At 43.5% G+C, this 23,855-nt stretch overlaps 1 protein-coding gene across 2 annotated transcripts in view; it reads right to left on the reverse strand.

The window, feature by feature from the left end:
* The window catches only part of tiam2a (TIAM Rac1 associated GEF 2a), an 82,643-nt gene that overhangs the window by 56,879 nt on the left and 1,909 nt on the right, over positions 1–23,855 (reverse strand). Inside the window, exon 1 of one of the 2 annotated variants that reach the window (XM_080870977.1) lies at positions 2,856–3,060. The exons of the other annotated variant lie outside the window; for it this stretch is intronic. The gene's annotated coding sequence lies outside the window, so the exon portion shown is untranslated. Of the gene's footprint in view, positions 1–2,855; positions 3,061–23,855 lie in introns of those variants that run through there. 2 annotated transcript variants of the gene reach the window in all.

Genomic DNA, 23,855 nt, shown 5'->3' on the forward strand with positions numbered 1-23,855 from the left:
CAGTTATTTCTTTGGGGTTAATGAAAGTCTGAATCACACGTGAAGAGCTACGCCATCCTCTTCTTCATTTGCACCCCAATTGTTTACATGCCTGCCTGCATTTAAAACCGTACTGCCTCCCTTTAGCAGGTGACCCAGACAGCATGAAGCTCCGTTTAGCCCAATGCATTAAATGAATCTCCTCAAAGAGAGGAGCCAGTGTGAGGAGGAGCATGAATGGGCCGGTTCAGCTGGATGAGTGTGCTGCTCTGCTGAGCTGGGCAGAAGGTTCAGTATGTGCAGCAAAGCGGGAAATTCTGTGTTAGAGCAGATACACAAAGCTGACTGAACAAATCTCACAAAGTGGATGCACGCACGCTTGTGTGTGTGCGACCACCAGCCCAGTATCCACTGCAAAACAAGTTAAATTCAGAATCTCTGAATTATGCAGCACTCAAAGTACTCGGCGGCTTCTTTTTGCCGTTTCAGCGACAGGGTTCGGTTATTACTGTTGTCCAAGCGTCCGCTGAAAGCCAAGAAGGATAACCTCGGTGTTGTGTCCGTGATAGCTCTTCGACCTGTAGCTGCGTGAATCCAAGAAGGGGTCAAAGCCAGCCACGTGTCTTTTGGTCAGCCTCTCGGTGAGCGCCGTATGAAATGAGAAGTCTTGGCCAAGATGCTGTCAACAGCAGCTTTTAGATCACCTGCTTTTTATAGCAACCACTCCAGACACTGCTGGCAACGGGCTACCAGCAAACACTCTGAAAGCCAAATATAAATTCAACCACAGCAGCAAGAAATAGAAGCACGCAGGCCACCATTATGCTCGCCCGACTGTGCAGCCCGAACAGAAGCCTCAAAATGGCATTTCACTGGAATCAAGAAAGCGAACATGCCGAGAAACCGAAAAGAAATCAAGTTTTTGCTCATTTAAATGTGATCCTTTCAAATCCTTTTGTCTCCTTCGTGTGGAGTCCCTGTGGTTTCCCTCTGCAGGGCCTCTCTACCTAGAGACAGTGAAAGGCCCTCATCCCCGTGTGACAATGAGCACAGATGTTACCCGTGCACCTTATATGGAGAAAAATGTGCAGAGGAGAAGACATGAAACATTGGCGTTTCTCGGCCAGTGTGTGAACACTTTGAGAATTAATGATGACAGGCGCAGTCAGGGGAAAACACTTCCAAGTTTTTGTGCCTGACCAAGGCTGCTTTTCACACGGAGCATCAAAAAGAAGCAAAGACGAGAGCAGTCGACAGTTAGACGGCTGTTCTTAAAGTTACTTGACAAAGTGCATCAGCTGTTGATGTACTGACTGCAGTTCCAGTGGTAATTATGTCACAGAGTCATGCTGTTTCTGAGCCTGTGACTCTGTGCCACCCAAAGAGAAGCCAGCGTGGCCTCACCCTTTTATCACTTGTAAACAACTTTGACGGCCCTGCCAGATGAAACTCGCCCCTCGTGCCACAGAAGGACAGAACGAACCAGCTAAACTATCACATGTTTTCCACTAAAAGGAAATTAAGGGCCACACTCGGTCAGCTTTGCTCTGGTTCAAGACCCCGTTCCAATCCAGGGAAAAACAGAATAGTAAAAACAATATGTTCCTTGTGGCGGAGGACTTCTGTGCTGCAAAAATGTGAACCACAGAAGCCAAAATATGCACACGGTGCTTCTAACCCGGCGCTATTCTTACTGATCTCGCACAAAAAGAACAGGGAACACACATGAGATCAACACAATTATGTAAGTAAATAACTATTTCTGGATAGTCCATTAAAGAGGCAGGGGGGCTGATAGGCCTGATGAAATATAAACCGAGCACGCAGCATGTTCCCCCTGCAGAAAAATAAACACAAGGCATTTGCTGAAGTTTTTCCTCCTGGGCATGTTGGGCTCAGCATAATTCCTGGATAAAAATGACCGGAGTAAATGATTTACATTTACAGTGCAAGCACATATCCAATCTGTCTTGCTGCAAAACACTGGACAGACTCCAGCCAAAGCCATCAGACAGATAAATGAGTGACCCGGGCGGCTGTTCGAGTCAAACATTAGCCACTGTTTCATTCTCATCTGTGGCATTTAAAGGTAGGAGGACAGTAAGACTGACACCTTCCTGTGGGTGTTTCCATGACCATCCCAAAAGGCATGCCGGGCTCTTCCTCCTTTAATCCAAAACTCTGTTTGCTCTGGGCTGACCCTTCACTCCGGGGGTCCCGGGGCCCTTTTGTTGCCTCTGTATGTGGCTAGAGCCCTTCCACCCCAGCACAAACCCAAACAACAATGCAAGTGGCAGGTAATTCACATCAGTATACATCCTGTGTGTCCCACATCTCCCAGCCTATAAATGAGAAAGAAGTTCAAAAGCTATAAGCAGCCTGTGACACTGCTGCGAGCTACAGCATGAAACAGCCACGCAGATACCTTTAGTGGGACTTTTAGATCGTGTCCAGGCACAGTTTGTGTTTATGGTGCTCCTATTTATCACCCCAAATTCTGCTTCACAGTGCACAATAAAACATAACGATTACTGCTTTTCAGGTAAGAAAGTCCAACAACATCCACAGTGAAGGCTTTAATACGTGACAGATCCACAGACGGAAGAAAGGGGAGACCGTTGTCAACATGAATAATTACACGACGGCAGAAAGCCTCAGAATAAAACAGATATCTCTATGAAATCATTCAAATTTAAAATCACTGGATAATCGGACGTGCTGCAGTTGGATTACATCGCTGCCTCAGTCACTGGTCGACTTACTGGAAATTCTTTGTTAAATTGTTAAACTTTTTCGCGCAGAGTGGGAGACGCGTTTAAGCTGAACGGCAGTCTATTAAAACAGCGTGACTGGGAATAAGTTCGTCTACAACTTACCGGCTAATGCTTCCACCCGTGAAACACATTCCCCGCAGCACTCCTGCGTCCTCCTCTCTGAAAACTCTTAATATACCAGCGCTGCATTAAAAAGTCTGCGTTTCTCGGAGCTAATTCCACGATCCCTCCGTGTCCACGCCAAACGATCCCGGGTCGGAGCGCCAAGAGACTGCGGACTCCTCGCAATGTGGGGTTAAACTCCTCCTTCCCACGGACATGGAGAGGGGGGATGGCCGAGAGCCTTGAATAGACTACAACATGGAGTACCGTGGAAGGAAATCTAACCGTGTGACGAACCAAGGTGTTTCAAACTGTGGTTCGTGGACTTTTTAGGGGTCACGAAGAAGGACTTTAGGGTCCTCAAAAATATCAGAAAAGTGTTCCTTTCCCTTTATTCAAAAGGACAGATTTTACACTTTATTCATGAGCACAGCTCAGCCTGTGAAGACAGTTAGCTTCCTGTAGTCAGACTGAAAAGAGAAAAAGACGCTGAACTTTATTTAATCTGGCTGTTCTCTGATTGTTAAATAAACTTCAATTAAAAAAACTTCTTGGGTGTCCTGGGTTAAAGCCTAAGCTTGATTTGAAGTGACTGCTAAAACCTTTTGATGGAAAGTTGGTGAAAGTAAAAGAACTGTAAAGGACCACACAGATAAAAAAAATCAATCAATCAAAAGACTTTAAAAAAGAAGGAAACATCGTCAGCACCAAGATTAAAATGAGTTTGGGGATGTTATGATATAATCTGTGAAAATGATCATATTTTATACTGTGTGTTTATAAGCATCTTCTTGCTTAATGCAGTATTTAATTACACATAGAAAGCTGAGAATAACGCTGATGTAATGGGGGCTGAGGGCTCGTCGGGGCTTCAGGTGAAGAAAATGATACTGCAGTTAAACATATGCAATTATAGATTTAATGTAAATAGCTATTAAATGTGTAGACTATATTTTAAAGTTAACTTATGGGTTGTTAGTTAGTTATTATATAAGAGGAGGTATGGGAGGCAATCGGTGTGAGAATCATCCTGATATGAATCGCACTGATTGGGTCACTGACACCAAACTATTTGTTTCCATCTGCATTTATGACCACAGTCAGAACAGGCGTGAGCATTTCACTCTTTCCTCTGAACTCTTCAATCATTCTGCAAAGGTTTAAATCCAGCATTAACGAAACTTTCTTGGGGCAAGTAGTTGAGTTTAAAGCCTTTTCTCCATGACAGTCCTTCACCTGAAGCATGTCCTGCCTTGGAAAAGGTGAAGAAGGCATCTTTTACATAACAGTGACAACCCTGACTGTCACGTGGTCTGATGAACTGATAGGCAGTGTGATAGGGAACAGGTTTGTTCTCCTCAGGAACTCAGAAATCATGCGGTAGCTGCCACTGTCGCTGTTTCTCTTGGACTAAATTTAAGTCCTTTGTTCCATTTTCTTTCTACCCTTCTTTGTCGAGATGTCTCAGATTACTGATAACATGACCGTCACGGCCTTGCTTCCTTAAAACTCCCTCGCAACTGGCACAAAGCTTGAGTTTCATAACGTGGCTCTTTGGCCGGGTGTGCCAGCCCAGCCCGCCCTGTCCAGTCTCCATATCAGCCAGTTTACAGCTGTGGCCACGGTGCCTGTCGTAGAAGCAGATACAGTATTTCTACTCCTTTCATCACAGTCTGATCAGGATCTGTCATCACAACAAGCAGCCTTTCATCCCCCTTGGTTGGATGTACATAGCCTTGGGGATTTTAGCTCCAGTTAACCAAGCATGTTGTTGTGAAATCAACATATCTTAATATGCATCTGCAGGAGTGTCAAAGGATTTCAGAGACAAATTAGGTTGTTAGGGAATGTGAATCATTACAAATGGAACTTGTTGCGTTTGAACTGATTCACATCTTTTTATTGGTAATCAAACGTAGTGCAATAATCAACTGGGCAACCATTATCAGCCTTTCCAGTGACATGCTACCAATCCCAGCACACAATGTTTCCAGGGCAGAATCCTGGATACATTCGGAAGCTCCCTGTGTCATCTGGCAGCGTTCGGGAGCTCTGGTCACTCCACATCTCATTAAACGTAATTGGCTCTGACGGTCATCCTGCCGCCCATCATCCCCTCTGTGTTTGTCTGTCGGCCTGGCACAAGACGACGGTCCTGACTTTGCCACTCCTGCGAACACACCGAGGAGTGAGGACAGGGCCGGTGAAATGAAATATTGGTATTGTCAGTTTATTGCTTTAAAACACAACGGGGAGCAAAAAGCATTGAGCTCAGCCAGAAATGTGGGCTTCCACAACACACATAGTGACACACATCCACACCTCAGTCCTCCTTCCTCGCCTCTTAAATGAGGCTTCTCAACACCCCCGGTCCAGCTATTCCGACTGTCATCGCTTTGTTCTGCCATTATGGCTTCTCTAATAGGATCGTCACAGTTCGTGCATTTCTATGTGAGTGTGTGTTACTGTACGTGAGACGCAGGGAGGGGGCTGCAGATTCCCCGATAAGCGATGCTCACACCCTTCTCATAGCTGCCTTTTGTAGGCTGTGATCTGGCCATTATTACCACTATATGAGGTGCTGAGATGTGAGAGCTGGCCTGTTCAGCGTCCATGTGTAATTACCAAACTGATTTGAGATGTGAGCCCTAATGGTTTGCTGTGGCTGGAAGACATTTTTCTCATAGAGCTGTCTGAAAGGCTGGCAGGGTTAGGCAGAAGGTGCTGGGAACACGGTTTTTGTGTGCGCAGCATTCATGAACACAAAGAAGGAGATGTCATAAGGTGCATGTGAGACAAAGGGAGGGCTATAATCAGAGCCACCACTGCCACACCCTGAAACAACTCCTTACTTGTTTCTAAATATGGCAGCCAAAATGAAAGAGGCCATGGCAGCAGCTCACGCAACAGAAAAAATATGCACTTAAAGATAAGGTAGAAAAAAGCCAGGGTGTGTTGGAAAGGCTTTTAATTGAATACAACAGGGCTGATCCAAGTGATAGCTTGTACACTCCTGAGGGCCTAACTAATGAGAAATCAATGGCTTAGACAAGCAAAGTGTGTCACAGCGGCCACCCTTTTGCAGCAATGTTATTAGGGTCTTTAAAGGACAGACACAGCACTTAAAGCCCCTGATTTACATGCACTTACATTATTAAACCCTCAGTTCTTTTAGTGTAATTCTATTTTTTTTTTTTGAGTCGAGCATCATTTAAAATGCTTTTCAAACTGTGGACGTGCAAGATATGTGTCAGAGTTGAAGATGATGAATATACTGTTTTTTGGCTGATATCAGACGATATATAAAGCTGCATGGATTCAGCGGTGTGGGAAACGACATATTTGACAGACGTGTCCTCCACACGTTGCATCATGTGTTTGTCTGACTGCCTGTCTGCAGCACGATCGTTCATTACCGAGCAGTGAGGGGAGCTGGATGTGTTTGCTCATCACTTGAGTTGTAGGTGAAGAAACTATCACGAGACTCCTACAGACTGATGAGCTGAATTACTCTTTTGTTTGCCTGCTTGTGAGAAAAGATTGAGACGGCCGTGTGATAAACAGGATGGGACTGTAAGATAAGTATAGAGCTAAGTGTCGGCACCTGAAGCCAGCATAACAACAAAAAGTAATAAAATGGTTCTTGTTAACCCAGTTTTTAAAAAAAGGATCTAATCCATGTTAGTTTGCAGAATGTCATCACATACAACTTCCCTAAAACTGCCTCAGGGAAAGCATAGTTTTCTTTCTGTGGTTGATTGCCTGCCTCCATCCATCTATACTTGCACTCATTACCATCTGCAAAATGAATCATTTCAAGGTAAGTGCAGCGAAGTTGTTAAAGGATATCCACAACTCCCAGAGCTTTGAAGCAGGGATTATTAAGACAGCATTATGTTATCCATCAGTCATCATTGAAATGATTACGGATTCTGCACACATACGAAATGCATGAGAGAATCACGCGGCTGTGATTGGTTATGATACGATGTAAAAAAACAACACAATACAAAGCTACAGGTTGAAAACATATAAGACATTATGTCATTTTAAAAGCCCATAAACTGCTTCAAAAGCTTACAGCTTATTATAGCATGAAGATAACAAACCTCCTGACACTATTTCACAACTGATGTTATTCGTGCACATCACAACTCACATGACTAGTTATGGTAAATACCCACAACGGCATCAGATGAGCAGCAACAAAAATAAAACACTAAGAAAGGAATCAGCCAATCGGGAGTTTTAAAACTGTAGAACAGGAAGTGATTTGTTGTGGCCATGTCATAGTAAAACGTGCACAAACCCCTCGTCAGACTACTTGTTGATGTAACATACTGTATGTACAGTATATCCAGCGTGTGGTATAACGGGATGCGTGGCCCTGTCTCAGACCTGATGAGCATCTTAAAGCTGCTCCATAGTTTGACCGTCGAGGCTGCAGTGCTGCACAAGGAGAACTTTGTGAAATACAACATCTTCTTTATCCCTTTAAGCCTCTGTGTTTGATCTAAACTGACTTTTTTCCTGTTTACCACTTCCTCTCAGGTAACCATGCCCACCTGCACCAGCTCCAAAACATTCAGCTCTCGCTTGCTTTTACAGTCAGCAGCTCCGGAAGAAAACCATCAGACCTGAAACAAAAACATGTTTGTCGTCCAGGCTACGTCAAAGTTGGTGCATGGTGGCACCGTACCATGTCTAAGCTCATGGAGGGCATGACTGATGGAGGACAACCCGGCGCGCGGTTAGCGTGACATCAGGCCCTGGTCTAAAAATGCACCAAAGTACACACAGCTGTCCTTTTCTTTGTCTGAATGTGGGGCAGACTCGACACTGACAAAGTTAAGAGCATGTTAGTGGCTGAATATATATCCCACACGAGAGAGCAAAGAATATAAATGATTGAGGGACTTTGGAGAGATTACTTTATGAAAGACAGATCAAGACTGGACAAGCCTCATCTTTTATAGACTCAGTGAAAGAGAATAAGGAAACAGTCTGTAGCTCTGGGCTGGCGTGACAGTTTAAGCTGCTTTAAACCTCTTCACTCCTGCAGCCACAGTCCTGCAGGCCAGTGGAGGGGAATCCACAGCAAACGCAGGGACGTTTGATTGAGTTATCGCAAGCTTACACAGAGTCAAATGATCGAACACATTACAAGCCAACAAACATGCCTAAAAATCAAAAGCTTCATTCAGTAAAAAACAGTAAAGGCTGATTCCAATGAGCTAAATGCAATCATTCACTCTGAAGTGTAATGTGATTTGTATTGGGCTAAATTCAACTTGCTCAAACTCAGTAAGAGCAACGAGACGAGCTGAAAACAAGCAAGACGCAAACAACATCGAGCAGAAAGTCTCAGGATGGATCTTTATCGCAGCAAATCTCACCCAAAAAATTAGTCTTTTGCTAATATATGAAGTAATTAGTGTGTTTTGAGGATGTCTGCTGCAATGTCTAAAGCATGAGAACCAAACTGTTGTTGCATCATTAGGACTGTGACTGTCCCTCTGCCGTGCCCACTAAGGTAAGGTTCCCACACCCATAACCTCCTCACTCCCTGCTGACAAATACTTTCACACCCATGTGAAGGGAAGCTGGGCGCTGTTACAGTCACCTTGTTAAAAACCTGCTCATTTCACCTCTTAATTGGAAACAGATACAGTGCTCTGGGTCTTTAGCACAATATTATTAGCTACTAGTGCGATGCACTGTAACAGAGGGCACCAAAGCTAAGGGAAGGGCAGCTGGGGGGAGGGGTCTGTCTGACATGTCGTTATTAGACAAAGCAGGACCTGGAAAGCTGATACCTTCCTCCAAACCACTTGGACTGGTTTGTTTACAGGCCTTGTGGAGGGAGACATTTAGATCATCCTTTGTGATTGTAAGATTACGTTAGCATGTTTGCGTCTTTGTTTTCAGCTTATGAGCATTCAGGGATAAACTTCAGTTAGTTCAGAGGAGAAATCTGTGAAGATAAAGTTCACTAAAAGAAGAAAAGACTGCTTTGCTTTTGCCGATCCCTCCAACGAACAAGTCACACTTTGGATTCTCTACCTTAAAATGATGTGTACAGACAAGTTCGAGGCCTGGATTTATTCTGCTGCAATGGTTAGCATTTGTAGCTAACTAGTTATCTTTATCGATAACTTTTAATGGAGTAACTTTTATCCAGTGCCAGAGAAGACTTCTTTATCTAAGTGAGTTTGTGTGGTTGCAGGTTCGTTCTGCGTTTCACAAAGCAGGATTATTTATTCAGTGGTGAATGAACTCTAAGTGACAAGTCATTAGCCAATGAATGTGCGGTTTCACGGCCAAACAGGTGGTGAAGGTGGAAATGTTTATCTGGACTACAGGAAACAGGACCAATGGCTGAAGTCATGGTAGCTTCATCCATCTTTTATGCCATGTATGCTAAGGACTTCAAATACACCCAGGATAATCCTCCACTCGGACTTTTAATTGTCCAAAATGGAATCAGTTTTGTATTCACTGTGATCCAAAATGAGCAAAGTGTTTCCTGAGGATCATTTTTCCATATATTTAGGATCTGCAGCTTTTGTCTCCTGAGTTGTCATTAAAAAGTTTCATCAGGTTGACCTTCACTTTTATACACTATCATCACCATAGATTCTTAGCATTCATCCCGTCGGGATGCGTCAGCAGCACCATCAAACTGGGGACTGTAATCAAAGTATTAATCTTACACTGAAGATGGTACAGTTTGTCTGTGAGACCGGGATAATAAAGATCATTCTAGAACGTCTTACAGCATTATTCTCTTAGTCTTTCCAGGTGGAAATGTTTATTTATAGTGAGGCCAACCACTGTTCTGACTTGCAGGAGCTTCGTGAACAAAAAAGCACTCAGGACGTTTCTGTTTTGTAGCTGGAGGTCTCCCCAAGTGCTGCGGTGTGCAGACCTGGCCGTGTCCAGCTTGTAAAGCATTGTGGATGAGAATGTCAGGTCAGTTATGTGAGCCATTTGGGAGAAGAAGGAGGCGAAATTCTCAAAGGTGAGTGGTAATTATGTAATGACATCGAGCTACCTAAAGTTCATCCGTGGGCTGTTAATATTAGGGTCATAGGAGCGTCGAAGGACTGTAGAGACCAGCAGTAATAGTTTGGTAGGTGATCTTATGACATAAATCTATTTTAAATCATTTTCCAATGTCAGGCGAACCACTCATACAGATTAAATAACCGACAACTGACAGCCAGAGCTACAGTGGAGAAGGAGGGGCTGGTGTGATTTTGTCACTACATTTCTACAGCGTGTTCAGGTGCAGAGTGTTTGCGTGCAGTGCCATGCTCTACACTTTGTTTAGCAGCTGCGAACAAACCGAGAAGCCAGTCGTTAGAGTATCTGATCGATTAACTTCCTGACATTTGGCTAAATAAACCTGATAAAAATGACTAGCAGGCAGTTTTCGCCTCCAGGTGTGACTTCCAATAAAGGAGTCACATCTCTGCCTGTTGGTGTTTGCCCTAAGTGAGCACGCCCAGAACTCAACACTACAATCAAGCGCTTCTTGCTGTCCCTCTGACATTTGTGGTCTCCGTAGCAGCTCTCTGTGTGTTTACCTATTAGCCTATTTACCTAATAATAGCTAATGGATGTGTGTATGTGTGCATCACTTTTCATTTGGGCTGTGAAATCAGATTAGTTCTCCTGTGTGCTGTGTTGCGTGTGCACACTCACATGTTTGATTTGAGCACAGTGTGTGTATGACGTGCACGAGAAAATCCTCCATGCTCCACAGAAACGCTTCTAGCTGGCTCCGCTTGTTCTTGTGTGCTGTTAAAAATACTAAAGCACATCTAAGTGGATAATGAAGCGGATATCTGCAGGAGGGAAACGCTCCAGGTCTTAGGGAATACGCAGGACACCCCAGACAGGTTTAGTGCTGTTGAATCACGAGGTCATGGGAACCATTTGGTTTAATTCTTGTTTTCAGTCATATTTAGTTATTTAAATCATTTTTAGGTGCGTTTATGAGAGCATTATCATCTTAGCGAAGTTGCCCACATGCAACACTAAGGTTGGGATTATACTTGCATGTGAACAGACTTCTTTGTGGCCCCATAACTCAACGAGGCCTTGAAAGATAAAAGCTACTGCTTTGTCAACTATTAAGTTCAAGTGTAATTAGGTTCATATACTCGGACCGGTGTGAAACGTGGGAGAGAAGAAGCAAGGCAGATTTATGTGGGCTCAACTTCTCCCAAGGTTCTTTGCACGTTGGTCCAGCAGCGTCATTAGAAATCTATTAAAACCAGCTTCTCTTTGCTAGAGTTTGGTTTGCTTTTGTTCTCCAATAATCAAAAATAAGATCATTATGAAGCACGTGGATCTATGGCAGTGCAGCTGGTAAACTACTACTTAACAAGTTAGCTTGTTGCAAGTACTCATTAGTGACAGGGTCATTTCAGCAATCGGGTTTTGGGAGAGTTGAGTCGATTTGTGACGGTGTACTCCGATCCTGCCTTCAAACACGTGTAATGAAAGTATCGAGGCGTGGCTATATATAAACTGTGCTTACATCAGCTATACTGTATCAGCTGGGCAGAAAATTTATGAATCCATATCTGATAAAGTATAAACCACGACACAGCTCACCCACACATGAAACACTAACTGGCTCAGAGGTCACTTTGCTGATGTTTCTGACTATGTTAATTATGATGATGGAAACTAAAGTCCTCCCATAAGTAATGTTTCTGTTATTTTGGCCAGCCTTACTTGCTCAATATGACTTCATAAGGATAGGAAACCTTTACACGGTACATGTGATACCCAGTTCCCCTCTTTTCTCTGTGCAGTTAAGGTTTTGCCACCCCCCAAACCAACAGCCAGACCTCACTGACACTTATTCTTCCTAACAGAGAAACTCTTTGAGACGAGTGCAAGTTTCACGTTTCTCATTTTCTCCCACACAACAACACAGAATGTGTGTGTGTGTGTGTGGGTTGGCAGTAGTGTACGCTGTCTGTTTACTCATTAGAAACAAATCCCTCTGTTACCCTGTCAAACATGGTGACCCTCCTCTGCCGACTCCCACTGACGCGTTTGTTCCTGTTCTCGTCTTCGTTTCCACGTTCAGTTTTCTGCTGAGTTTAAATTCGTTTCATGAGTTATTTTTGTGACTCAAGCTGCATAAAAGCCTCATCGGATGTTGTGCCGGACTGCATTATGCTGCACAGACACTTCCTGTTTTGTCTATTGTCTGATTTTTATTTTGTTTTTTTACATGTGCTGTGCTGAAACATTGGAAATGGAATAGAAACCCCCTTTAGATTAAAGAATCAGACATTTTAACATAGAAAAGGTTTTATTGTTTTGACTCAAAAGCCTGTAAACTCCCACAGACGAAACAAAATCTAAAAATCTGATGCACATCTTCACATGTATTCACGTAGTCAGGGTATAGCATAGTAACTAAATGCAAATTAGTCAGAAAAAGCAAAGCAAATGGAAACATTTTTACTTTATATTGACTATGTAAGGTTTTTGTAATGCCACGGTCGTCTTTAAAACGCTCAAGCAATCAAGAGAGCGATCAAGCAGGGATTCATGTGCCTTCTTTGCTTTAAGTGTTGCCTTCCTCTGTTTGGTGGAGGTTAGAGCTATAGCCTGAAAGGTAGCTTTCATATATTTCACTTTTTCTTAATACTTAATATTCATTAAACCCCTTCAGTCAAGATAACACAGTAAACTACAATGTTTTGAAAGCAAATACAGCAGTTATTATAAAATTAAAGGACAGCCTTTGAGTATTAATTGTGATATTACTTTTTTATAGCATTGATATTTCTACACATCTAATCAGCCAATCACGTAGCAGAAACTCATTGACTTTAGGCATGTAGACATGGTTACATCAGCCTGCTGAAGTTCAGACTGAATGAATGCACGTGGCGCAGACGGGCAGTCTGAGTATTTTACAAACTGCTGATCTACTGGGATTTTCCTAAACAACCATCTCTGTTTACAGAGGACAGTCTGAAAAAGACAAACATGAGGTCATGTGGTACGAGGTCTTCAAGATAAGATGAGGCTTGATTGTTATTATTACAGAGCTTGGCCTTGTGAGGAGAAGGATTTTAAATGTGAACCTGAATTTAACAGTGAGCCAATAAAGAGACATTAATATGGGAGAAAAGTGATAAATGCACAAAGTAGTTTTTCAGCATCATTCTGAGAGGCGGTCAAAAAACGACTCCAAGGCCCGCCGCAGAGTTTTTGGAGGGAAAGGTAATGTCATCTGGTTGGATTGTGTATTTCTGAGGGTTTTAGAGCCGAGAACAACAACCTCAGTTTGATCTGAATTTAGAAGCAGGAAATCTCTTTATTGTATCATCTGGCTTCGTGGATAAATAAAGATGGATATCATCTGCATAATAATGAAAATGTATGCAGTGTTCTCTAGTAATACTAGCTAAGGGAAGCATGTATGTAAGTTTGCCATGTCCATCCCTTCATATGTATGGTCATAAAAGGACACACACCAGGTATCCAGCAAGATAACGTCACAAAACTCAAATAATCTCAAACTGGTTTCTTGAAAATGACACCGAGTCCTCAAACGGCCTCCACAGTAACCAGATCTCAATCCAGCGGAGCCCCTTTGGATGTGGTGGAACGGGAGATTCACATCTTGGACGTAACCAACAAATTCTCAGGAATCGTTTGTGTTCATTAGGGACACCTAGAAAGGTGTCCCTAATGAAGTGGCCAGAGTGTGTATATATCAGTTTTTGTTGTTGTTTCTACAAATATTTGGTTAATGCCAGCATTTTCTTTCTAAAAGCCAGCCTTCTACCTGTTCTGTTTTTCCAGTTCAGATCTACTAAGAATATGAAATCATTTTAAAATCTGTGTTTATATTTAAACCGGTCCAAAAACCAGCCAACTGCTATTTTTTCCACTAAAAGCCTGACTTTGTTTGAGATCAGTTTCCTTAGTTTGCTCTTCAGCCTCACTCACACAATGCACAGCTTTACAAACTATATTTTAAGCGAGTTTTATGATCTGGGTAGCATCTCCCACTGAGAGGCTCCGTTACCAAGAAATTGGACCAGACTGTGACACGCTTCACTGGGGAGAATGGAGAGTGGAGCACAAAGATGGAGCTGCAGAGAAGTAAAATGAGACACGACTGGCCAAAGGAGTAAAAAAAAGGATAAGGGGAGGCAGCAGAGCACAATAATAATGAAGGTATGGAGGGAGACGCTCAACCACACAGAATGAGACGGCAGGCTGTGAGCAGTGCAGCATCAGTGCGCTTCTGCTCATCACTCATTTATCATTTCATTTGCAGAGGCTGTGGTGCAAAGTATGTCGTTTTTATGAGTATCACCTAAGAGGAGGGCACATCTCCGAGTCTCCGAGTTGAAGAGTGAATGATGAAAATGGTTAAAATGCAGAGATGCAAATAAACTCAAAGGATTTTCAGCCACACAGCTTTTATTGAATAAAAATGGCAGCTTGGTTTCTGCCTGCGCAGCCGCCTGCTTAGAAATGACTACATGTCTATTTGAGAGAGAAAGGAAGAAATAAACTGGGAGTGCGCTTCCTCTAAAGCTTCTATAGGTAACAGACCACTCAACCCTGCACACACACACTGGTGTGTCTCTGCAGGAGTCGGCCATCACAGATGTTCTCAGTCCATCCCTCCACCCATGGGAGAGGCTGGCGCTCCAGAGAGACACAAAATCTGTTCTTTAACTCTTTAACAGGCCAGTGGATCGATAGCTGCACACACGAGAACTTCTAACCATCAAAAACGCTTGAAAACAAGCAACAACAAAGGGAGGGGTTCATGAATATTTAAGCCACCTTTGCAGGTAGCTGTGTGTTTATTATTCTGTGTGCAAGTTCTTGAGAGAAAGTGCCAGAAATCGTGAGCTTTAGCTTGTCTGCAGCATGTGTGTGACAGCCTGGAGACCCCTGATGCCTGCTGGTCATTAATAAACATGATGATGAATGTTTAATCCCCATCAGCGGGGCGGCATAGGAACAGTCACGGGCGATATCGACAGAGCCGCACACACGCCCACAGATTCGGCAGATTGGACAAACGGCAGGAGGGAAGTTTGAGGCGCTGAACACGGGGTTAACCACTCAGGACTCAGGATCTACTTTTCTGTGTTTGGAGAATTTCCTCTTCAGTATTTTTTTATGCATATTAACAAAAAACAAAGGAATGATTGACGGCAAACTCTGATTTCCATGTTTTTCCTCTGTAGTTGCTGCTTATCCATCTAAAAGGTTTCAGAGACATGTGGCGTAAACATGTCTGACTCCTCTTCAATATAATGGAACTAAGTGGCACTATGCCTATGAAAAAATATATCGGAATAAAGAAAGTAACAACATCTGTTTCCAGAAATCTTGTTGTGAGCAGTTTCTTCTCCTTATGAAACTACACCTGCCAACTGCACCACCGTGCCAAAGGGAGCATGCATTTATCTGCGATGAGATGCTTGTGGTGGGACAGCGAGACAGAACGTCAGCACTGATGGTGACCGCCCTCATGTTAGCTGGCCACACCCCAACCTTTGGAAGGGAGTGAGTTGCATAGAAACAGATGACCACATGAGTTGTAGAGAGAGACATAACCAGATAGTGTTTCAAATGCATTTTTTGCACTTTGAGCAACACAGTAGCTCCAAACCTTGGTAATTCTCACCAGACCAATGTAGATGGATGAATAGCACCACACCCTGAGGAAACACGCGCACATTTTGATCTTGGGTTTAACTGAGAAGTATGAACAATCCATAAAAAATAAAACATTTTTTAAAAAACCCCCCACAAAAAAACCATTTGCTTCTAAGGAGCTAAACTGAGAAGAATTCTCTTGGTAACGCAAAGTGTCCCATATCTGAACTTTTTTAGTTTTTCAAAAGACGTGCAAAGGTTTAACGCATCAGGAGATTCTAGCTTCTAATATGATCCCATAAACAACAACACGTGACATCTTACACCCGGGGTCTCAAACTCAAATGAGCCTGGGGCCCCTTCTGGCACCGTCATCTCACTGGAGGGCCACTTTAGTGTTCAAGTAGTACAAGAAAACAAACAAGAAAACACCCACTAATATTTCCTAAAATGTAGTGTTTTCTTTGTTCTATTTAATTTCAAATAATGTTTAACAAGAAAAAACTGCAAACATGAACGCAATTTTTTCTCACTCTTGACTACCTGAAGCCTTTCATTGAACTACCAAATAAACAGCTCTTTCTGGCCAGACACGTGGCAGCACTTTTGCTATAATTTTGTTTGTATTTAACAAATATGCAGGCGTAAGTATGGAAGCCCGTTTCCGCCACTAAAAAAAAGGATCCATAACTCAATTTCGAGTTATTTTCTCAAAATTTCGACATATTAACTCGAAATTTCGATTTATTAACTCAAAATTTTGAGAAAAGTAACTCGAATTTTCGAGTTAGCGCTGCCAATCAGTAATCTACGTGAATGACGTCATTTCCTCGTTACCCGGAAGCTGAAGCCCTCAGCTACAAATGCTACAGCTAAGCTACCAGTATTACATCCAGTCGTGAATGCACAGATTGCTTTGTGTTTTCAGCCTGGCTTCACAAATCCTTGCGTTATTAGCTGAATCACATGGTGTTACTATCAGCAAACGTACTTGCGAAAGCGCCAATTTGTTGGGATCCGTTTTTGAGTGCGCGTTCCTCTGCGCCATATGCTTCCGAGTAACAAGAAAGCGACCTCATTCACGTATATTTTTGATTGGCAGAGCTAACTCGAAATTTTGAGTTATATTTCTCGAAATTTCGAGTTATGGATACTAGCTTTTTTGTTTTTATTTAGTGGCGGAAACGGGCTTCCATACATAAGCGTACACATTAGTTTTTGAGTCAAGTGAAAATTGTTTTCTTTCCAAATAAATCTCTCACTGAACTAACACAGCCTTCAACATGTTACCTCGGACAGGTCCGCGGCTCCGCGGTAAGGAGACCTCCGGCTAATACTTCGGGTTCCGTGTCGGGCTCGTAGCCGGTGTTGTGCCAAAAAGTGATTGTCTGCCAAAAACTGATTTCCGGTATTTGCCAAAAAGCGATTGCTCATATTTAAAGTGCTATAAGTAACTTGTTGGGCTATAATATGTTAAACATATGTCAAATGCATCCCTTATGGATGACATAAAGTCATCTTGAGCCACAAACAACATTCGTGTAGCAAGATACAAGCCGCAATCAGTTTTTGGCAGCGACTTTTATATAACCTTTATTTATGCAGTAAAAAAAATCTCATTAACATTAAAAATGTATTTTGTAACAGTAAGTTGCCCAACAGGACAGCAGAAATGGCAGCAAATATTACAATAGTTCTGTAAAAATATTTTAAGTGGGGATAAAGGACCGGATTGGTTATAATGTAAGTACACGTTGTAAAGATACTTAAAAAACAGATAATTTTTTAATTCTTTATGTAACCCCTTTGTATCCCCTGTTCACCGAAGTCTATTTACGAACATACGTAAAGATATTACACATAAAAAATACACAGAAACACTGGAAATCAGTTTTTGGCAGACAATCACTTTTTGGCACAACACCTGGAACTCACTTTACTGTCTGGGTCAACTTTGCTAGCGAGAGGCAGAAAGAAGCGTTGAAAGGCTGCTCCAGCAGAACTTTATTGTTTTGGAGAAAAACACGAACACAGTGTACAGTCGAGTCTTAATAGCTTACTTCCAACTGGGCTGTCAGGCTCTCTGTTTGGCTGCAGTGGTTATTATTATATTTACATGCTTCCAGCTCCCGTTTCTGCTCGGTAGCAACTCCTCGCGCTCACACACGGAGGGGCGCACGTTCTCCCTGCAGCGAGGACTACACCGCCCATGGGGCTACAGTCTTAAAGGGCCATGTCTGTAACACGCTGGTCATATTGCCTTCTAATTAAATCATTTTTCGAATAATAATTTTTAAAACTATTTCTTCATATCAACATCCGGGCTGCAAGTAGAGGTGACGTGGGCCGCGTGTCATTATTCAGGAAGAAAACGAGTGAAAAGTCCACCCTGTGATTCTGTAGCCTGCAGAATCTCTCTCAGCTGCAATAACTTGAAGTCATGGTTCTCACTCCACGAGCCGGTGTCCACCAGGCTTTAGCTGTCAGACGGATTTCTTCACATTTGACTCTGGAGTACTTTGGTATCCAGAGGAGTTTGTGGTCAACCCAACAAACTGCTGGGTGCCCAGATCATCAGCCCTCCACCACCGTGCTGACAGCCGGTCTGAGGTGTTTGTGCTGATGTGCTGAGTTTGGTTTTGTGCTTCATGGACGAGCGTCTCCACTTCGCTCTCGTCTGTCCAAAGGACATTGCTCCAGAGGTCTTTTGGTTTCTTAAGATGTAATTTTGCAAACCTAAGCCATGCTGCCGTGTTCTTTATTGAGCCCTTATAAACAAGCCAAACATGTTCAGTCCTTTCTTAATCATATTATTAACTTGAACCTTTAACATGCTATCTGAGGCCTGTAAAGTCTGAAATGGAGCTCTTGGGATGCATTTCCCCAGCTTTTTTAATGTTTACACTTGTGAATAATCTTTCTCACTGTGGAATGATGAACTTTAAATTGTTTTGGAAATGGTTTCACATGCCTTGAGAATTGATGGGAAGGTCCTCTAAGATCATTGCTGATGTCTTTCCTCCTTTGGCACTGAGCTAACACACAGCTCAGAGGTGCTCACACCGATGCAGCACCCTCGCAACTCCCATGGAAGCAGTAAAGGTGTGCTTTATGATGTCGTCAAGGACAAAACCTTAGAATTAAAAAGATGATGTACTTTCTTCTCTTTTTTCTGTCGTACGTGAACAGGAACAAAGAAAATGAACATCTGAATAAACCGAAAGAACTGATCACAAATGCTTGTATCGATTTCACGAAAATGTTATTTGCTGTATTTATTATTGTGAAATCAGACTGCAGCATATTCCATGATACCTTGTTTTTTAATTCAGATATTTGCTGCTGAGGTGGTAGGGATTTCTACATGAATGGTCTATTGCTAGAATACTTCACACACCTGGAAAAATGTTCAAAAGTACAACAAGTCGGCTTTCTTTGATAAAAACAAGAATAAATACAAGAATTTGATATTTTAAAGAATATAAATAATAAGGTACAACTGCAGCAGGCCTTTGACTTTGACATTATAAAGTAATAGATTTATGACTGTGTGGTATTCTGTGGGGGATTTGGAAAGAAGACAAAGAAGGTGCTATTCCTGATCCCAGAGCTGTTTCAGGAGCTTTGACTTTATGTTGAATTTGAAATATACTGATCCTAGCGCTACTTTCAGCCTTCAAACTCTCCATCAGGTCTACACGTTCTAACATCTACGAGTGCTGCAGTCTGTCCATGAAACACATTACCAGGTTTGATCACATGCCACGCACCACCACCATCACCCCTCGCTCCGGCCTCATTCTGGTGAGTCTGGAATTTCCTCTTTTTTTATACTTGACACCGTCTGCTCCGTCTCTTGTGCACACTTGTGAGAGACGCCTCCGACTCTCAGGAGGGAATCTGCTTCTCACCAAACAAACAGGCAGACAATGAGGAGGCCTTCAGGGCTAATTACCAGCTAGCTGCTGCTTGGAAACGGCAAGGAGGGGTGGTTAAAAAGAGTGGGGGTTAAAAGGGCCCGGGGTGGGGAACAAACAGCGACTGTTTATTCATGTGTGGGCAGGTAGACGCACACTCACTATCCTCCTTAATGGAAACAATGAAGCTTGTTTTGGCGGTTTAAGAAGCAGGTGTCACATCTGCAGGAAGAAGCTGAGTCAGCCTTTAATAAGCAGCTTTTATAAGGTCGTCTTTCTCAAATGATGACAGACCCGTGAATGGAGGCAACACCCGGCGCATGAGAGTAAAACAAATACAGAAGGCCTGCAGTGTGTTAAGGCTGCACGAATGTGTGTGTCACACACCTCGTGTCGCTGCAGACGAGTGCAGAAAAACGAGAGGCGGCTTCATAATGAGAAAACCGATCTGGGATTTGGTTAAAGAGTGCGTACGACATTTTAACGGGCTCACCCTCGTGTGTGCACCACTAATGTCAGAGTGATGGGGGCTGCATCCAGTACCTGCCTGTCTTTCCTGATACACATCTCCCAGTTTCCCCCATTCTCAGGCACAATGTGCTGCGCTGTCAAACAGCCCGCTCCCTGCTTGCTCAGCATCTTCCGCCTCATCCCTATTGCATACTCCCCAAGCACACATATATGCATATTCGTTGTCTGTGTTAGCAGATTTAATAAGCTCCCCATCACCCAGCACAACACTGTGCCTGCTGTGAGCCATGGTTGGACAAAAAACAAAACAGAGAGGGGGAATCAGGTGTTTGTGGATTGTAATTGCCTCCATGACAACTCTCATTTTCCTATAGTCCTCCTTCTGTTCCCAACAGTGGCGCCCTTTAACATCCCCTGCCCCGATGACCCCACGTTCACCCTTCGAGAAATGCAGAGACAGCTGAAGACGAGAAGTAGAAGCACCAGCAGAGCTCGTGTAATCGCTTCAAGGCAGCCACTTTTAGCAGATACATGATCTGTTTACATGCACCTATGTTTACTGATATTTGTGTGTTTTGAAGTGAGGGTACGGGCAGGAAAGATAGGACCGCTGACAGCGTGCACGGAGGTAAGAGCTGCTCGCATCCTAAACGGCGAGGCCCGTGTCTCTGCCCCGGTGTGTTTGCACCAAGTCGTCACACTGACAGCTCCAGCACGCACACACACAGACACATACAAAGGATGTGAGTATAGAAAGGTCTTCAGTGACGAGCGTTTAACCCCCCCCCCCAATCACACACACCTCTTCAGTATGCAAATACACACTGACTTGGCGCAAACAGGCGCTCTCTCCTCCTCTCAGCAGTCTTGGGGGGAAAAAACAGACTGCTTGCCATCAAATTTCTGTTCATCTCGAGAGAATGACACAAAAAAGTCTCATCAAAAAATGAGACAAAATGTTCCGTGAGAGGGAATCATCAGCCTTATCTAAATGTGATACATCTGAATTTACTGAATATCTTTTATTTCCAGGCTGTCTCAGTCCAGGTGAGGCTGATGGGTACAATTGCACAGACGTTTCTATCACGACGCGAGCTGTCAGCATCAAATGTGTCCGAGTAAACAGCACGAACACATAACCGTTCATCCAATTTGCAAAGTACTGACGTGCAGTCACCCGAGGCCGTGTTTTGTCTCTCTCATGATGAATTCCATCACAGCCTCGGCGTCGTACTTTCAACTTTTCCTTCTTTAAAAGCTATAAAACACAAACCCCCACCTCCCCTGTGGCTCTGCACATTAAAATTCATGCTAAAAGAACAGAAAGCTAAAACCCGAAGAGCTTTGCTTATACCTGTATGCTGCAAGTACAGGCACTGCTGATGTGGCCTTGAGCGAATCTCCTCACCAACATCCAGCTCCGGTGCTGCTCTAACTGCACGCACACTTCCTGTGGCACAGTGGGACAGCTGTATGACCTTGCTCTTTTGCAGCGAGCCCAAGTTCCTGGGTGAGGAGAACTTTGGACGCCTCCCAGTCTAGGAGTGTCTGCTGGCCCTGATAACGGGAAGCCGGGCGGGCAGTGGCTTCTTGAAAGCAGAGGAAAAGTTATGCGCACTCCCACAGAGCTGAGTAATTACTGTGGCTGCAGACTGTGAGCTGAGATAGGGGATTCCTCTCCTGCATAACTAGGTGGATGGGAGATAGATGGCTCTGTCTCTTGCTCTGACTCCATCTCTGGTGCTCATGAATTTGTGCGAGTGGTCACACCAGCAGAGACGCTCTGGCTCTCTGCATCTGGCACAGGCTGCACAGTGAGTGAATATGATATCTGGGTATCTGGCCATGGCAGATAAAGGCTCATTTTAGTCTGGAGGCTTTAGGAGGCCTAATCAATAGCTTTAATCAATTAAGAATGCAGCAACTGGGAAGCTGCAGAAATCAGCCAAGTCTCACACTAAAAAGACCTCATTCCATTTATCACAACACGTCTGTATTGATCCCAAAAAGGTATGGAATGAGTTCATTTCAAGGACCTGGCACAATGAAGGTCCCGTATGGATCAGTGGTTTCCTTCACCCGTATCCTTACATCAAGGTTACTGTTGTTTCAAAGGAGGGGGATTTATGTAGCGATATTTTGCCACGGTGCTGTTGAGATGGTGAAGAACAGAAGGTAAGAGAGGTGAGCACTGCAGATTTTGAGCCGTCACACTCAAAGAATCCGGTCTGCACTGAGCACAGTAAGGCCGGCGCACTGACAAGTGCTGCAGCACCACACTGACCCCAAATGGCCAGACGGAGTAATGGCACTGCTATAATACTAAGGCAGCAGGAGCACCATAGCGGTTGTGAAAATGGACCTCCAGTGTATCGCGTAATTGCTGAGAAATCCTCTTTATAGAACAAATTAGGGCTTGAAGTTTAGCCATTATTAGGGTAGGAAATGTTTATGATTCTCCCACAACACAGTAAAAAGCCTTTTACAAGCCAAAAGCTAGCACTGTGTCTAATTAACTTCCTCACAGCAGGGAACTTCTGTGTATCTGACCTGCAGTCAAAACCACACATTAGCGCTTCTGCCAGGGTACAAACTGGAAATGTACCATTATTCCATGCCATTACAGTTTAGTATTTAAACTTTTCCATCTGCTGCCCTCAGGGAGAAGGTACAGGTCTATACAGGCCAGAACATCCAGACTGGCCAACAGCCTGTATCCACAGGCTGTGAGGCTCCTGAACTCTCTGCCCCCCTCTCACGGACAATAACCATATCCAACTTCTTAATAGCAATGAACTGGTCTGCATTGGTGCATCATATCTTTATTCTCTTCCCCCTCCTGCCCCCCCCTCTTTCTTAAATAGATAACTATCATATCTGATATCATATCTCACAGTACAATAATATTGAATGGGTTGCATTGTTGTATTTTGTCATGTTTCTCAGGTCTTTGTCTGAATTTCTACGAACATTATTGCTAAGGATTGTCTTATTGCATTGGAGTCACACTGGGTTAAATATGTACACTTGGGTTTTAAGGGGTATTTATTATTTTCTTCTTTTTTTTGGGTTGTATGGAAGCCCCAAACGCAATTTCATTGTTCTTGACAATGACAATAAATAAATAAATACTAAATACAGTTTTGGTGCCCATGCTGGGCTAAAAGGTAAAGGTCAGGCAAAGAATTTATATGCAGTATGAAGTGCGCATGGGTTGGCACAGTAAACGCCATTAGACTCAGATCGGAGGCAGGTGGGACAGCGTGCAGAGAAAGGAAACCTCACATAGGCTAGTATCCTAAATCATACCCGGGACCTATTTGAAAGCTGCAGTTCCTAAATAAATCACACTACAGTTGTGGCATGCCCTTTACCCAGCCATAGACATGTAACTGAAGCTGCTTGACCTCCGTCCAGCGAATATTTATTTTTATTGTTGTGAATGGAAGACCTAGCCAACTGTTGTGCACATGTGTGTCTGTTTGAGTACAGATAGCCATTGATTGAAAGTTCCAGGCTGTCTAATCTTTCTTTCGGGAGGTCAGCAGGAAGATGGACCTGGCTGACTGCCCAGGCTTTGGGAGGCAGGTGGGAGCTAGAACTTTATGGACTGAGTCATAGACACACAACTGGATATTCTTACCAGAACTCGGGTCTCTGCATGCAATCTATTTTTGTTGACTATTGTTTGGACTAAGAGACTAAGCTTAAGTGGAGGTAGAGACATTAAGCAGCACACTGCACTGCTCTTGTCCACCATTTCTCTATAACAATAAAAAGTGCTGAGATGGTGCCAGGAGACACGCTGATGGAGGCGATTGTTTTAATGAATCCTCCAGCTCGTGTTTTTTCGGACCCTAGTGAGGCCATAAATGAGCGCAGAGGAGCTGGGTGCTAGTGCGTGCTGAGTAAGCACATCGACCAGATGTAGCAGCCAGCTCTC

Source organism: Rhamphochromis sp. 'chilingali', assembly GCF_963969265.1.
Source record: "Rhamphochromis sp. 'chilingali' genome assembly, chromosome: 21".
Lineage (NCBI taxonomy): Eukaryota > Metazoa > Chordata > Actinopteri > Cichliformes > Cichlidae > Rhamphochromis > Rhamphochromis sp. 'chilingali'.